Below are 16,336 nucleotides of genomic sequence, written 5' to 3' on the forward strand. Positions count from 1 at the left end.
ATTTTAACATCTTGGAAGTCAGACTGCACCTCATACTCAATGTGATAAGAAAGTATTGTTTCTAAGTTTAACTGGCAGCACGTGCATGCTTTTGTAGTGACTCATAAATAATGGTACATCTTATAATGGATGGCATCTAAGACGGGAAGAGAACTCTATGGGAAAGTGAGGGAGAAATATGAACACCTGTGTCTAGGAGGCGGGAGGAAAGCTAAACCCTCATCTTCCATAGCAGTAAGTCAGTAGAACATTTCTAAAATTATGAGAGTAAAGACGCAGCTTTATAAACAATTGTTTAGAACGATTGCTGCCAATACCAGGAGTACCACTAAAAGCACAGCCAGCCGTTGGCTCTGGGGAACAGTAACTGGAGGTAAGAACGCGTGAGGCAGGAGGCACTGGGTTGTGATGTTTCTATAAGCCTCATAAACATGTGAATTTTAAAACTATATACAGGGCTTCCCTGGTGGCGCGGTGGTCGAGAGTCCGCCTGCCGATGCAGGGGACACGGGTTCGTGGCCCGGTCCGGGAGGATCCCACGTGCCGCGGAGCGGCTGGGCCCGTGAGCCGTGGCCGCCGGGCCTGCGCGTCCGGAGCCTGTGCTCCGCAACGGGAGAGGCCACAACAGGGAGAGGCCCGCATACCGCAAAAAAAAACAAACAAAAAACTATATACATTAGAAGGAAAAGTAACATGTCTAGAAATAAGAATAATAAAACGCAGCGCTCCGATTCAAGCCTCGCCAGAAGTTTTCAGATCGTGAAAATGAAGACGGATCTTTATGGTCTCCTCTTTCAGGACAAGGCGTCTAACCACCCCCGGGCCCCATCCCAGGCTGGTCTCAGGAAGGGAGGCTCCAGGGTGACATGTACATTGTCTCACATGCCACCTCTCGCCTCCCATCTCAGGAAACTCTGGCGGCCTGATTTTTCACTCTCAGATGAGATAGCCGGTCTTCCGAGAAAGTGGAAACTGCGGGGCATACGACACATTTTCCAAAGGCTCCCGTTCCCCAGAGGCCCTGAGGCTGAGAAAGGAAGCTGGCGGTTTGGCAGGTGTGGAGGCCCCTTCCCGCAGACATCTGTCAGTGGTTCTGGAAGCGTGGGCCCCTCCTCTTTACAGAGACAAAACCCTGGATTCCTGCTGAGATGAGGCACCAGCATGTGCCAGCGGCACGTCAGCCTGGAAGGAGAGGGTGAAGAAACAAGAGAAAGATCCCTCCTGCTAAAGCGAAAGCTGCCGGCTCCTCGAATGTCAGCCACACGCACCCGAGTCCCAGAGGCCAGGAGGCACCCAGCTGCTCCCCAGGACATCCGGGCACTGCCCGGCGCTGCGCGGGGCTGGGGGGTGGGGGGGGTGGGGGGGGTGGGGGGGGGTGGGGGGGGTGGGGGCGGGGGCGGGAAACAAACATCTGCGATTCTGCCAGGGGACGGGGTGAGGCCACCGATGCTGGAAGTGACGTGGAATCAGCACCCAGGGAGCTCGAGGCGGCGGACAGGCATTCGGGGCCAGCGCCTCTGATGCGGGGCCCCCCGGACAGACATTCCGCGGCTGTGAGACGCTGCGCCACACCACGCGTTCGTGTGCAAACACTTCACACCGGCCGGTAAACAGCCGCAGCCCGCTCCCCCAAGACGTCCCGCCGCCGCACAGCCAGCGGGGAACACACGGCCCAGCAGAGGGCCTCCAGGAGCTGGCGCGGAGGCCCCCCCCCCCCCCCCCCCCCGCGGACGGCTGCTCTGCTCGGTCGGGCTGGCGTGTTAAATATTTTAAATCTCTCCTTCTGTAACTAGATCTATCAGTGAGAGGCCAGAAAGCCGACTTCCTGCAGAAACCCCTCCACCTTCCTCTCCCCGCCTCCTTTCTCCCTAGCCCAGCGTTCGCCAGTTTAGGACGCCGGGGAGTATCTTTTGCAGTAAAAATGTCTTTCTCTACGTGCAAGAAGAGACGCCCTCTTCTCATTCCCTGGGGGACCCTGATACTCCAGCCTGCAAGGAAATTTTCCTGTGTGCCTCTTCCTTCTGCTTCCCTAACTTGTTTATCCTGATGCAATTAGGTTGAAACGGCCAGGGACAGCGTCCTAAAAGGGGAAGATGAAGTTAGTAGAGGCCAATGTGCAGGCTCAGGGGCGCGTGCCAGCTGGGAGGAAAACCACCAGGCCCCGGGGGGTTGGGGGGTGGGGGGGCGGGGTGTGCACAGCCCAGCCGGGCTTGCTGGAGGCCTCTGGGTACCACACGTTCTCGTCCTGGCTGCCAGGGCCCCTCTTTCCCTTCACCTTCCCCCCTCTCTCAGCCACCACTTTCCATTTCCAGCCCCTGAAAGAGAGGGATCCCCTTGAGCCCTGTGCAGGGCCCAGGTCACAGATCTGAGGATTTCCCGAACGCTACTCTGGGCTCCTTGGGCAGCCATGGGAACGGAGCTGCTCTTTCCGCAGAGTGGAGGTTTAACGGCTGTCTTACCCTTGGGTGGAGGCAGGCTCAGGTCTTGCCAGCAGAGCCAAGGACAAGGCCCCCAGCCCTCCTGGCTCAGGGAGGGCTAGGCACCCAAGGGCACCCCACAAATGGCCTTTGGCCCTCACGGATGTGCACTGTGATATGGGGAACAGTTCAATCTGTTTCTTCTACCTCTATAGAAAACTTTCTCAATCTATCAAAATTATAAGACTTGGGACAATTTAGCAAATGATCGTTTTGGTTTGTTTTTGTTTTGCTTATTTGTTTTTTGGTTTGTGTTTAATGTGAAATCAAAGGCAGGCTGCAGAGTGGAAAGGGCCCACCCAGTAAGGACTTAAGAGGAACAGTGTAAATTCTGATCTCTCTGACTGAGGCCTTCTCTTCCTGAAATGCCTGCCCCAAAGGGTCGTGGTGAGTAGTAAATTTAATCCAGTTTGTAAAATGCCTTAAAAAGTGTAAAGTAAAAAATCTACAAACAATCAATGCTGGAGAGGGTGCGGAGAAAAGGGAACCCTCTTGCACTGTTGGTGGGAATGTAAATTGATACAGCCACTATGGAGAGCAGTATGGAGGTTCCTTAAAAAACTGAAAATAGAGCTACCATACGACCCAGCAATCCCACTACTCGGCATATACACTGAGAAAACCATAATTCAAAAAGAGTCATGTACCAAAATGTTCATTGCAGCTCTATTTACAATAGCCAGGACATGGAAGCAACCTAAGTGTCCATTGACAGATGAATGGATAAAGAAGATGTGGCACATATATACAATGGAATATTACTCAGCCATAAAAAGGAATGAAACTGAGTTATTTGTAGTGAGGTGGCTGGACCTGGAGTCTGTCATACAGAGTGAAGTAAGTCAGAAGGAGAAAAACAAATACCGTATGCTAACACATATATATGGAATCTAAAAAAAAAAAAAAAAAAAAAACATGGTCAGAAGAACCTAGGGGCAAGACGGGAATAAAGATGCAGACCTACTAGAGAATGGACCGGAGGATACGGGGAGGGGAAAGGGTAAGCTGGGACAAAGTGAGAGAGTAGCATGGACATATATACACTACCAAATGTAAAATAGATAGCTAGTGGGAAGCAGCCGCATAGCACAGGGAGATCAGATCGGTGCTCTGTCACCACCTAGAGGGGTGGGAAAGGGAGGGTGGGAGGGAGGGAAACGCAAGAGGGAGGAGATATGGGAACATATGTATATGTATAACTGATTCACTTTGTTATAAAGCAGAAACTAACACACCATTGTAAAGCAATTATACTGCAATAGAAATGTTTAAAAAAAAAGTGTAAAGTAGAATTGCCAATTTAAGGATACTGGTTTTCTCTTCTGTTCCAGCAAATCGTAGCCACTCTGCTTGCACTAGCTGCTCCAGACAGGGTCTGTGCTCTGCCACCGTGCACGGGCTTCAGCCTGTCAAGGATGCCCGTGGTCCTGCTACAGCACTGCAGGTTCTGGGCCAGCTGGGCCAGGTAAACAGGTGGCCGGAGTGGAAGAGATGATGTAAAGATGCGGCTTGTTTAACCTGGAGAAGAGCAGCTGGTCCAAGGGGCCATGGTTAGAAGTCTTCAAATGCATGTGTTGCAGGAAAAAGATGAAAGTGTTCTGTACAGCTTTGAGAGGTGGAATCAAGTGGGCCCAGCGCTAGGATTTAAGAGGTCAGATTTTTTTTTTCTAACCATCTTATCCATTTTAAAGTGTACAATTTGGTATTGTTAAGTATTTTCACATCATTGTACAACGTCTTGCAAAATGGAAACTCTATACCCATTAAACACTAATTCCCACTCACGCAAGCCCTTGGCAACCACCTTTCTACTTTCTGCCTCTATGATTTTCACTATTTTAGATACTTCATGTGAGTGGAATCATACAGTATCTGTCCTGTTGTGACTGATTTATTTCACTTAGTATACTGTGCTTAAAGTGCAACCGTATTGTAGCAAGTGACAGGATTCCCCTCTTTTTTGAAGGCTATATAATATTTCATTGTATGTATAGACCGCATTTTATCTATTCGTCTGTTGACTGGCGTTTGGGTTGCTTCCACCTGTGGGGTATTGTGAATAACGGTGCAATAAACATGGATGTGCAACTATCTCTTTGAAATCCTGCTTTGAATTCTTTGGGGTATATGCCCAGGGGTGGAATTTCTGGATTATATGGTAATTCTATTTTTAATTTTTTAAGGAAATTCCATACTGTTTTCCCTATGGCCGCACCATTTTACATTCCCACCAACAGTGCACAAGGGTCCCAGTTTCTCCACGTCCTCATCAACACTTGTTATTTTCTGGTTTTTTGATAGTGCCCATCCTAATGCGTGTGAGGTGATACCTCATTGTGGTTTTGATTTGCATTTATGTGATGATTAGTGATGTTGAGCGTCTTTTCATACGTTTGCTGGTCATTTTTATATCATCTTTGGAGAATGGTCTATTCAAGTCCTTTGCCCATTTAAAAATTGGGTTGTTTTTTGGGTTTTTTTGTTGATTTCTAGAAGTTCCTTACATACTCTGGATATTAATCTATTATCAGATACATGATTTGCTAATATTTTCTCCCATTCTGTAGCTTGCCTTATCACTCTGTTGATTGTTCCCTTTGATGCACTTAAGTTTTTAAGTTGGATGTAGTTTCATTGGTCTAGCTTTGCTTTTGTTGCCTGAAGGCATATTTTTAAAGAAGTAAAGTGATACATGTGCAGGGTAAAAAAAATGTCAAAAGAAAAAAGAAAGATAAATATGTATATATATATATAAACATATGTATATGTCTACCTATACATATATTCATAAACATATACACATAAAATTCTCCCTTCAACCCTGACACCCAGTCTCACAGTTTCCTTTCTCAGAGGCAACCACAGTTGCCAGTATCTTTCCAGATAAAACCTAGACATATATTCATGTGTATCCTTCTTTTCAGTTACATAAATGTCAGACGTATTATGGAGCCAATCTCTTTTTCCCACTAAACAACATAAGCAGGAGGAGAAGAAGCGATGTAAAGACTTTCCCCTGTCAGTACGTGAGGGCAGTTTAACACCTGCCTGATATTCCGTAGAATAGACATTCCATAATGTGTTTAATCAATCCCCTGGTTAAACATTTAAATGATTTCCAGGGACTTCCCTGGTGGCGCAGTGGTTAAGAATCCGCCTGCCAGTGCAGGGGACACGGGTTAGAGCCCCGGTCCGGGAAGATCCCACGTGCCGCGGAGCAACTAAGCCCGTGTGCCGCAACTACTGAAGCCCGCGTGCCTAGAGCCTGTGCTCCGCAACAAGAGAAGCCACCGCAATGAGAGGCCCGCGCGCCACAATGAAGAGTAGCCCCCGCTCGCCACAGCTAGAGAAAGCCCGCGCACAGCAACGAAGACCCAACACAGCCAAAAATAAAGTAAATAAATAAATAAATAAAATGATTTCCAACCCTTCGCTGCAGTTAGTATCTTTGACACGTGTCTTTGAGCCCACGGGGATTATATCTGTAGGATAAATTGTTAAAAGTGGAATTGCTGGTCAAAGGCTTTGTGCATTTTAAACTTTGATAGATACAGCCACATAGTGGGAAGATTTTACCCCAAAGTAATGAAGAATTTTAGCAACTAAAACTGCCCAAAGTGGTGTGGATTACTTTAGGAGATTGTGTGTTTTAAGGAAATCAAGACCAGGTTACAAATCAACTTGTCGAGAATGCTATTGGATATAGTCAAGCGTTGTAAACTCATTGATCACAAAGTCCCTTCCCACTCTGATATTGTAATTTTCTAATAAATGCTGTAGCCCAAGAGACTTCACGTATTTTTGCTGAATGTTGTTCAGTGATAAAGCAAGATGTGGGCTGGATTCACACGGAAAAGTACATGAAGGATGCACATTAATACAAGCCATCCCCAAAGAGGCCCTTGTGTGAAGCAATGCTCTAAATTAAGGACTCGCACATGGTATGCTTGTACCATGTGGCCCTGGGCAGGTGGTTTGAGAGGATATTTGGAGGCCCCTCGTGTCCTCTTCATCCGTCGTCACTCACATTGTGCTCATCTGGAACTCCACATACGGGAAGGTGCTCTGTAGTAGATGTGGCCAAATAGGGAGAGCTGTTTCTGTGAAAGCTCTTTGGTCAGGGTCCTCAGCAGCAGGGCCATGACACGGTGTGCTGTCATCTGATGCGAGGAGGGTGCTCATTGCTCTTGCTAATTAAAGAACCGAGGCTTCCCAGGCATGGAAAGTTCCCTACCTTGAACCAGCTCATTTAATTTCCAGCTGTAGATTTCTGTTTTTTTTTTTTGGTAAGATCTTTCTTATATAGGCTGAATTGAGCTGAAATCTGTCCCCCTTTAAAGTCTGTTGGTTGGTTTTATTTCTTCCTTTTAGAGCCATTAAATACAAAATTCTTCTTCTTCTACATTGCAGACCTTCAGACACCTGAGAACAGCCGTCCGACGCCCACCAGTCTTCTCTTCTTTGGGTTCAGTCTCCTCAAGTCGTTACCCATTTCTTAAGGGTCGTGTTTTCCAGATGTTCACCATCGTAGTTACTCTTTTTGGACACCTCCCAAGCAGTCCAAGGCCTCTGAAAGTGTGCTGCCCAGAACTGGGCCTGATCCTGGCCAGGGAAGAAGGGTAAGGTGGAATCATTTCCTTGTTTTCCTGTGGTCCTTTTCTTTTAAACAATGAAGCCTAAAAATGGCATGCCAGGGGTCTCTTGCTTCTTCAGCCTGTCAAACATGCCTGTCCACATTCTTGGAAAAAAACAAGCACCTTGACTTCCCTGTAGGAAATTACTCTTCCCTTATTCTGAGAAGTTTTGAGGGCACCCCAGTCAGGCTTCTCCCTGCCCCCTCCTGCTGGGGTGGGAGGGGGCACAGAAAACCCACTTTAAGCCACTCAGACTCTGGTTCCTAGGGTTTTGAGCCTTGGGGAGAACGATGTAGCAGAAAGTAGTAGAGCAGAGAAGTTCTGCTGGGGTAGGAGGAGACACAAAGTCTGTCCTCCTCTCCCCGAGGCTTGGTTCTTCACCAACCAACAACTATTCCGTACCTTTCCAGCAAAGGCCTTTTCCACTGAGTGTCAAAGTCTGTTTCCGTCGCTTGCAACTGAAGAACCCTGACACCATCAGATTACCTTGTCGTGCCCTGCTCCCAACAGGGGCACACTGTGGACCATATACCTAAATCCATTTCACAGGTTATGATCTGTTTCTATTCATACTCCTGACACCAGAGGTATGGGTTTTTTTTTTTCTCACACCAGCCAATTCTCCAACTCTCTGGACACCAACTGGGTGTTCTGCAGCTTAATTCAATGCTGACACTAACTCTCCAGAGTTAGCACAGACCCCACAGGTTAAGGACTCAGTCCTACAAAACTGCACCCTCTTCAGATGCCAATTGCAAGTCCCGGGGCCTCCTGTACTTCTGACCGGCCAGCTCTAAAGTCGAAGGTTCCCAGAACTCCCTCTTCAGATTCAATGATTTGCTAGAAACAGCTCACAGAACTCAGGGAAACACTTTACTTGCTAGTACCAGTTTATTATAAAGGATATGCTAAAGGATACAAACGAAGAGTCAAATGGCAGAGATGCATAGGGGAGGGGGGTAGGTGGAGCTTCCACACCCTCTCTGGGCACACCACCCTCCCGGGACCTCAGCGTGTTCACCAACCCAGAAGCTCTCTACACCCCGTCATTTAGGGGTTTTGATGGAACTTTCATTACATACGTATGATTGATCGAATCTTTGGCTTTTGCTGATTAACTCAGTCTCCAGCCCCTCTCCCCTCCCTGGAGGTCAGAAGGTGGAGCTGAAAGTTTCAGCCCTCTAATCACTGGCTGGTTCCTCTGGTAACCAACCCCCATCCTGAAGCTCTCAAGCCCCCTCCCCCAAAGAAGTCACTTCAATAGCATAAACTCAGGTTTGGTTGAAAGGGGCTCATATTATGAGTAACAAAAGATGCTCCTCTCAGCCTTATTACTCGGGAAGTTCCAAGGCTTTTAGAAGCTCTTGTGCTAGGAACTGGGGAATAAAGACCAAATACAGATTTCTTATTATATCGCAGGATCACACAGATGCTGCCATTAAATCACATGTCCCCCCAGTTCTGTACGTGGAAAGTTGATTTGGGACAACAACACAGCCTTCGCGGACCATGAGTCTCTCTCGTTTGTTCCCATCTATCATCCAATAGAAGATAACTGCCTACTGATGTGCTAACTTACCATCAAGGTCCATTCAAGTCACTGGCAAAAATGTTCAGCACCTGATTATAGCTCATGTGTATCGGCTGCTAACTTACTCTGGGCCTCCCTTCAAGGCGAGAAAATCAGGGTTCTCGGAGGTTTCCTAACTGGTCAATAAGCGATGAACCTAAGCTTCAAACCCAAGTCTGGAAGCCCCAAAACCAGGGAGAAATGAGGGATTCTCATAGGGTTCACGGCCCACAAGTGACCCGGGGAGAAGCTGCTATCTCCAACTCTTTCGGGAGACCTGGAAGAAAAGGGCAGGAGAAGTCCTCGGAGCCCGCTTCAGGATGCAAAAGCCCGTCTCAGATTCCATGTGCTAATTAACAGAGGGGGTACAGCGAGAGGCTGAAGTCACGGAGTGTTGAGGTGGAGGTTTAGGGCATCGGATTTCCTGAGAGACGGAGGCCTGGGTGGGAAGGCTCCTCCCACCTTTCTTGCTCTGCATCCTGAGCAATGGACCAACACACCGATGCACCCCTCGCGCATGTGGCGGCATCTCGCGCGTGTGGCGGCATCTCGTGGCGCCCCCTTTTGGATCCGGAGGTCACGAGAAAGACACCCCAGCGCCCTCACGGCACCTGCTCACCCCATCCCCTCTCCCCTGCTCCCTGCCTTGCTGCAACAGGGGCAGCTCTTAGAAGAGGGAATTCGCGGCAGGAGAGACCTGACATGTCCAAAGATAAGACAAACACCGTGGGGAAATGTAAGTTACGTTAAGGTAGACGCGGATGTTGCTTTTACGGAAGTCCTGTTTTGTCTTTTGTTTTGTTTTGTTTCTCACCCAGGTTTGGTAGTTTCAGATGCTAATTGTATAACCCTGGTCATTGGGAGAACCCTGACTGATTCCTATCAGCCTTTTATAGTCATCACAGCATCTACAGTACATTTCCTCTTCTTTTTCAACATATCACATTTCTTGGCAGAAGTCTCTAGCAGAAAGCACCAAAATTTTTATGATGAGGATAAAATCAAAATTTCACACATCAGATTTCTCTTGTAGACTGTTTCTTCCTGTTCAATCTTTCCCTGTTTTAACTTTCAGTGGCTAACAATTTAAAATTTGACTTCAGCATTATCCATTCATCGTATAGGATCTGCCAAACGGCATTTGCCCTTTGCTCTGACTTTAAAGTTTCTAAACTGAAAGACTTGGCCTCGGGAGCCTGGCTGCTTTCAGGCAGTGGTCCCCTCCCACTTGAATTCCCTGGGTGAACTCCGGAATAGCTTCCCTGTCTCCATTTCACTTGCCTGCTAAGATTTTCCATTTTAAAATGTGTGCTGTGCTCTGGCTTCCAATGTGAAGGTTGTTTGTGACTGCTGTGAAGAGTAAAGATCAAGTTCAAACCCCAAATACCAACAAGACACACTGCAGGGAGCCACATGAAGAATCCTTCACTTAACGACCAAACGGGGCCAGGAGGCCAAAGTGGCTTTTGTCACTTCGAGCCGAGTCACCACGGTCCCTGAACCTTTTGCTTTTTCCCCTGAATGTGCTTTCCCATCTCTGCTCAGTGACTAACTCCGTCACGAATTTGACCCAGTTTGTTTGGCAAGATGTGATTTTTTTTTTTTTTTTTTTTTTTAACTCGCGCTGCTTTCCCTGGTCACGACTCTCTCACAGGCATTTAGCAACTCCCTCTCGGCGTCCATCTGGCCCTGCTGCCGGGCTGGATTGATGGCAGTCTCCCCAGCTGTTCCCTTCCAGCCCTCTCTCCTCTCCCTGGCAAATCCATATTCCACTTGCTTTTCTGCAGCATTTTGATATCTCCAGAGTCTCCTTAAAATAGATAGATAAACACTAGCCTCCAAGGGAAGTGGCCGAGCGGAGGCCACAGATTTGTACCAGCCCAATAATCTTCTCAGAAAGGAAGCATAATAACAACAGTCACCGGTGTAAAGGCTTTTCATCATTTCCAAGTCCTTTGGACTCACATGGTCTCATTTAACGTCCACGATCACCCACAGCGCAGGTACGACTGGTCCTTCCATTTTACAGGTAGCAAAGCAAGGCTCAAAGAGGTGAAGAACTTGTCTATACAGGGAGTAAGAGAGAGGCCAGGAGTTGAACCGACCCTCTTAAAAACTGCTGTATAATTTACATTCGTAAAATACGCAGATCTTCAGGGCTGCTTGACGAGTTTTGACAAATGTATATACTTGTGTAACTACCACCTGAAAAGGGTCTGGAACATTTCCATCACCCACAAACTCTGGGTGGGTGGGAAATCGGGAAGCCTATTCCAGAGTTCACCCAGGGAACTGTAGCGCCCGTCCCCACCCTCCCCAGCCCTGTGCCCTTTCCCAGGAAACCCTCCACCACTTTCTGGCTTCTACAACCTAGATTAGTTTGCCTTGAACCTGTCTTCTGACACCAAACTCCATATCCCACGTTCCGTCCTTTTTCTGTTACACCATGCCGCGTCTTTGAAATGAACTCAACAGCATCTACCTGGCTGGAATCTATAGACAGAGGGATGCAGGAAGCCAGGCCACAGTCTTTCAGCTGAAAAAGTAGGTCAGCTGGTGGAGTGGACGTGGAGGTCTGCAATTCGGGGTACGTAGGGAGTGCAATCCCCAAACCACAGAAAGGCCCTCCCTCCAAAGTCCACCGTGAAGTTCAACTCACTGCTCTCGGGCCTCAAGAGCACTTCTACATACAGAGGGTTTTACTGAAGGAAAAGGTTTAAAGGAGAGAGGTCAGATTCTGCTTCAAGATCAAAAACACCAGACTCCAGTCCATACTTCCAGGACCTCCCCACCCCCTTGAGCTGCCACCGAGGTGTCTGGGGCTACCACTGACAAGCAATGCTCTGAATTTTTACACTGGACTCATGGACTTTTCATGACCAGGCATGTGTAATGTGTCACCTGGGAGTTTTGCAACTGGAGGCCTCTGTTTTAGGGGGGGGGAGAAGAAAGAAAGAAAAAATAAATAACAAAAGTCCATTCAATTACTTCCAAGGATATACAGTAAAGGGAACTAACTGCTGAGTCACTTTAGGTCAAATTCCTATCAGGCTTCCATTAATGAAGGGACACATAATACAATTAACCTTATCTGCCCATTTGTCCACAGTTTTATGCCAAACTCTTTGTTCACCGTAGCAGGTTAACTGGTTCCTCTTGGATCTTGTTTATACACAGTGGCGCGCTGGTCAACATTTAACAGCTGCTTCTCTGCGAGGGGAAAACGTAGGCCTGATGTGCAGCATTTGCTGGTTTCTGCCTGGCCCTGACGGTGGGTTTGGGAGACAGGCTGTGTGATCAGGCCCCCGCGCCCCCCGAAGCACGTAACACCTTCCACTGACTGGACACACGTTTCCCCCACAGGCAGCACAGGCAGGCTGGGAGTGCCGGGAGGGCTGGCGGGACGGCGGCCCCGCCAGGCACGTCAGCCCTCCCCAGTGGGGGTGGTCTGTGGGTGGCCCTGTCCCCTCTGCCTGCTCTCCCGGGTTCCTCCACAGCAGTCTCCTCTCTCCAGAAGATATACTGTGCGGCCCAGGGTCTGCAAGGGACGCCTCACCTGGGCTGGGATTCCCAAATAAGCCTTCCAAGTCATCTTGAAGCGCAGAGTAAACATAAGCCAGCCTGAGATGAATTCCCACAAATCCTCAATCCAGGGAACCTGAGTGACCGGCCTTTACTTTTGATTCCTTTGCCTGAATTACTAGCTAGTCCTTAAATGTTTTTAGACTCTCCCTAAACATCCAGCCTTCTTGTTTTGTTTTGTTCTTCCCTTTAGAAGACTAATCGCAGAAAAGCACAAACATGTAATCATTTCCTGCTCCCGGATGAGCATCTACAGGCTTGCAGAGAGGCAGGGATTGCAGGAAGGCGCTGCAGCCTAAACTGTTGCCAGAAGCCAGTTCTAAGGTTAATTCGCATAGGGAGCGAGCCATCACACTCCTCACCTATAAAGCGATGAGAGTAGGAGAAAAGGTTCCTGGATATTTGTAGGCTCATAAAGCAGTTTGTGTGCTGGAAAGATTGTGTTCCTTTTTTATCGGCATGCGCTAGGTCAGCCAAGCAGCCCAGCTCCCACTTTGCTGGCATTCGCTGCATCACGCAGCCTCTTCGCCCCTTTAATTAGCGCTCACTCCTTCCTCCAGAACTTGACCTGATTCTGCATGACCTTTCCCAGTCTCCCCTCCACTTCCTGTCCCAACTTGTGCCTGCTCTCTGCATTCTGCTCTGCACATTTCTTTTACAGGAGCATTGTGTTACATTTTTAAGCCTTCTGATGACTTTAACGTATTTCAAATAATTGTCTCGGCTTCCGGTCTCTCCTGTTCAGCCCAGCCTCTTTCATGTCATACGGTCACTAAATTCCTCATACGGGCACTTTGCTGACTGTTATGGAGGGATTCAAAGATATCCAAGAAGAGGTCCCTGCCCTCAACGATTTTGAAATCTAGGAGAGGGGATACTTATAATAATAATACCTAAGCAAAATTGACAGCTTTCTCTCTGTCAGGACATTTCCTTCCATTACCTTCAGCCTATAATAATCCTTGAAATAGACACTTACGTTATTCTCACTTTACATATGTGATCACTAAGGCTCAGAGAGGTTAAGTAACTTGCTGAAGTCACACAGCTGGTAAAAGGTGAATGTAATTATGACCCGGGAGTTCTAGTCCAAATGATTCCAAAAGCTAAGCCCTAACCACTGTGTGACATGTTAAGTACCAAACAGCGACAATATGAGAAGGGAAAGTGCTAACCGCAAAGCCAAAACAGAATTTAAGAGCTGGGTGGTTTTAGAAGATGAGATAAAAACCAAAAGTGCTAGATGAGAACCTTTTCTTTAGGAAGGACTGGGCTCCCCGGCCCCAGGGTACTCAGGCAGAAGCTGGAGCCATCTGTGACGTTCTGGGTGCACGCCAGCACCTGGAAGAGGCCTCTGTAAGTCCTTCAGCTCTTGGTATGATGATTTTGGCAAGTGTCCTATAAGCTGAGCCTGGAAGGAAGGCTTCTTACTTGGTGTGGACTGAGAGGAGAAGGTGTTTGGGGTGGAAAGAACCCAGGGACCAGATCTCCAGAGTCAGAATACACGAGGTATGACTCTCATTTTGACTGGAGTCCCCACAAAGCTCACGCGTTACCTGGGTCAGGAACACATATATATGTATGTAAACAAAATTGCTGTGTGACAGTTAAAGAAGCAATAACTGTGATCATTTAAGCCAGTGATTCTCCAACTATGCTCCTGAATTTAGTCCATAAGCTAGACTCAGGAGTTCTACAGGTAAAATTAAATAATTGCAGTTATTACAAATTTTCAGGGGCGGTAGAAGCGTCTGGGTGTCCCAAAGGCATCTTGACCTCAATAGATGCATTTGAAATTTGTCTCTTAAATTTTTCTTCAAACTTTGGCAACTGCTACCCCTTATCTGCCAGTGAACGGTGACACACTAAAACAAATAAATGAGCAGAGCTAACAAAAATGAGCAGAAAAACACAGAAATAAGCAATTAGGCTTGGTATGACAGCTTGATTTTTCTTCATGGATAGCTGGTGGTACTTTTAGATTGCATACATATATTATAGTCATCCTTTCCACCATAAGATTGTTCTTAGATCACTTCATAGAAACAAACCCATCAATATTTCATGGTGTTCTACAAAGAGCACCACAGCTTCAGGTGCTCTCCTTTGCCCTCTGAATGTGCCGTGTGGCTGAGTGATGATTATATAATTATTTTACTGCAGTGTGGATAAAAGTGTAGAAATTCTAGGGACTTCGCTGGTGGCGCAGTGGTTAAGAATGCAGGGGACACGGGTTCGATGCCTGGTCCGGGAAGATCCCACGTGCCACGGAGCAACTAAGCCCGTGCGTCACAACTACTGAGCCTGAGAGCCACAACTACTGAAGCCCGCGTGCCTAGAGCCCGTGCTCCACAACAAGAGAAGCCACCGCAATGAGAAGCCCGTGCACCGCAACGAAGAGTAGCCCCCGCTCGCCGCAGCTAGAGAAAGCCGCACGCAGCAACAAAGACCCAACGCAGCCAAAAATAAAAATAAATTAATTAATTAAATGGATGCTTTAAAAAATAATAATAATAGAAGTGTAGAAATTCTAAATGTGGGACGTACGGTTAGGCTGGGGGAGGACATTTCGAAGGGTTGGTGGAAAATTGTTCCATTTAAAGATACAACATACAATACAAGGAGGTGCCAAGCCTTGTCTCCCATTGGCTGTGTTTCCCCCACAGCAGGGACCCTCCACCCACGAGGCTGTATCGGAATCACCCCATGAGCTTTTTCAAAATGGACCCATACCACTACCTCCCCTGGGGACAGCTCACCCCCCAGCCTGTCTCAAGCCTCTGGCTTGTGAGAGTCTCAGAGGGCCATGGGAGGAGGAGGCCACGCACGATATGAAAGGGCCTCCCAGGAGATTTCCACCCCTTCACCTGCTTTAAGAACCTCCACCTAGACTCCAGTGATCCGGACCTTTAACGATGTTTCACCAATGATCTAAATGTTCCCATTTTAAACAGTCCCTTTGGCCAGCAGGGGGCTGTGACTCTCATCTCCTCCCCGAGCCCACCCTTCTCCCCTGCCCTGCAAGACGCCCAGCATTGGGATACGATGTCCCAAGCCCTGAAAGGGGGCCCTGTGACCGATCCTCCTGCAAAGCCAGTGTGGACCAGAGCATCTCTGCCCACTGGAGCCTGGTCGGCACCAGTGCCTTGAGCTACTCAGCCTGGAGCAATTGCCCCCCTGGCCTCACATCGCTGGTACTGCCAGGGTCCCCCGTCTGCTCCCAGCTGAGCCCGTCTCTCCTCTGAGGTTTCAACCAGCTGCTAGACGCTGATGATACCAGCCTCGGCTTCTGGAACTGGCCCTCGGACCTTCTACCTAAACACCTGCCAGGCACCTCCAACTCAACATACTCAAGACTGAGCTTGTCATCTCCTGTTCTAACCCAGCTCCCCTCCTATAACTTCACACTCAGTGGACAGTACCACCGTCCACCGGGCTGCCCAAGCTAGAAACCTGGGCGCCATCGCTGAATTCTCATTCTCTCTCCCACGACTCCTCACCCATAACTGATCAAACATGGAGACCTGCTCATTTTACTCACCTGGCTTTCCTGTGATCACAGTCCTAGCTCCTCATCAACCCATCCGGATTTACTGCCACAGGCCTCCTGGGCTCAGCCTTTTCCCCCATGAATTCCACCCTCCGGAACGCTGTCAGAGAGATCTGTATACCCACAAAGCAACTCACATAACCAGTGACGCCGTCATTGCTGGACAGCCAATAGAGCCCAAGCTCCTTCACACATACACACAAGCCCGGTGTTCCCCAGCTTTGTCCCCCACCTCACCTTGCCTGGTATTTTAAGCCCCATCGAGACAAAACTGTTTCTCTGTTGCCTCCCTGTTCCTTAAACCTGACCATGCGACCGCCTCCTTTGGCCTTGAAGGCTGACATTCAACAGCTACCACCAGCCACCTCTGATCCTACCTCTCCCTTCCCAGGGTGACCTGCCCTCCCCAAAGTCCCCGTGACCCCCAGGTCACACCCTGTCGATGTATGTTGTCTGTTTCTGTTTGTCTCTTCCAGTGAATGTGAGCTCCTTGAGGGCAGGGACTGTGTTCTCTACTGTTTCT

General features: G+C 48.3%; 2 long non-coding RNA genes across 2 annotated transcripts; both read left to right on the forward strand.

Moving 5' to 3' along the window:
* The first annotated feature begins 1,469 nt into the window (after positions 1 to 1,469).
* LOC131743282 (uncharacterized) lies at positions 1,470 to 4,121 on the forward strand. The gene is made up of 3 exons (XR_010837100.1): positions 1,470 to 1,606; positions 2,750 to 2,864; positions 3,809 to 4,121. It is a non-coding gene; the product is annotated as an uncharacterized lncRNA (long non-coding RNA).
* Positions 4,122 to 6,604: 2,483 nt separating this feature from the next.
* On the forward strand, positions 6,605 to 14,672 carry LOC136792754 (uncharacterized). The gene is made up of 4 exons (XR_010837101.1): positions 6,605 to 6,763; positions 6,888 to 7,096; positions 8,531 to 9,417; positions 14,427 to 14,672. It is a non-coding gene; the product is annotated as an uncharacterized lncRNA (long non-coding RNA).
* The last annotated feature ends 1,664 nt before the right edge of the window (positions 14,673 to 16,336 follow it).

The sequence above is a fragment of the Kogia breviceps genome, chromosome 16, assembly GCF_026419965.1.
Source record: "Kogia breviceps isolate mKogBre1 chromosome 16, mKogBre1 haplotype 1, whole genome shotgun sequence".
Taxonomy (NCBI): Eukaryota; Metazoa; Chordata; class Mammalia; order Artiodactyla; family Physeteridae; genus Kogia; species Kogia breviceps.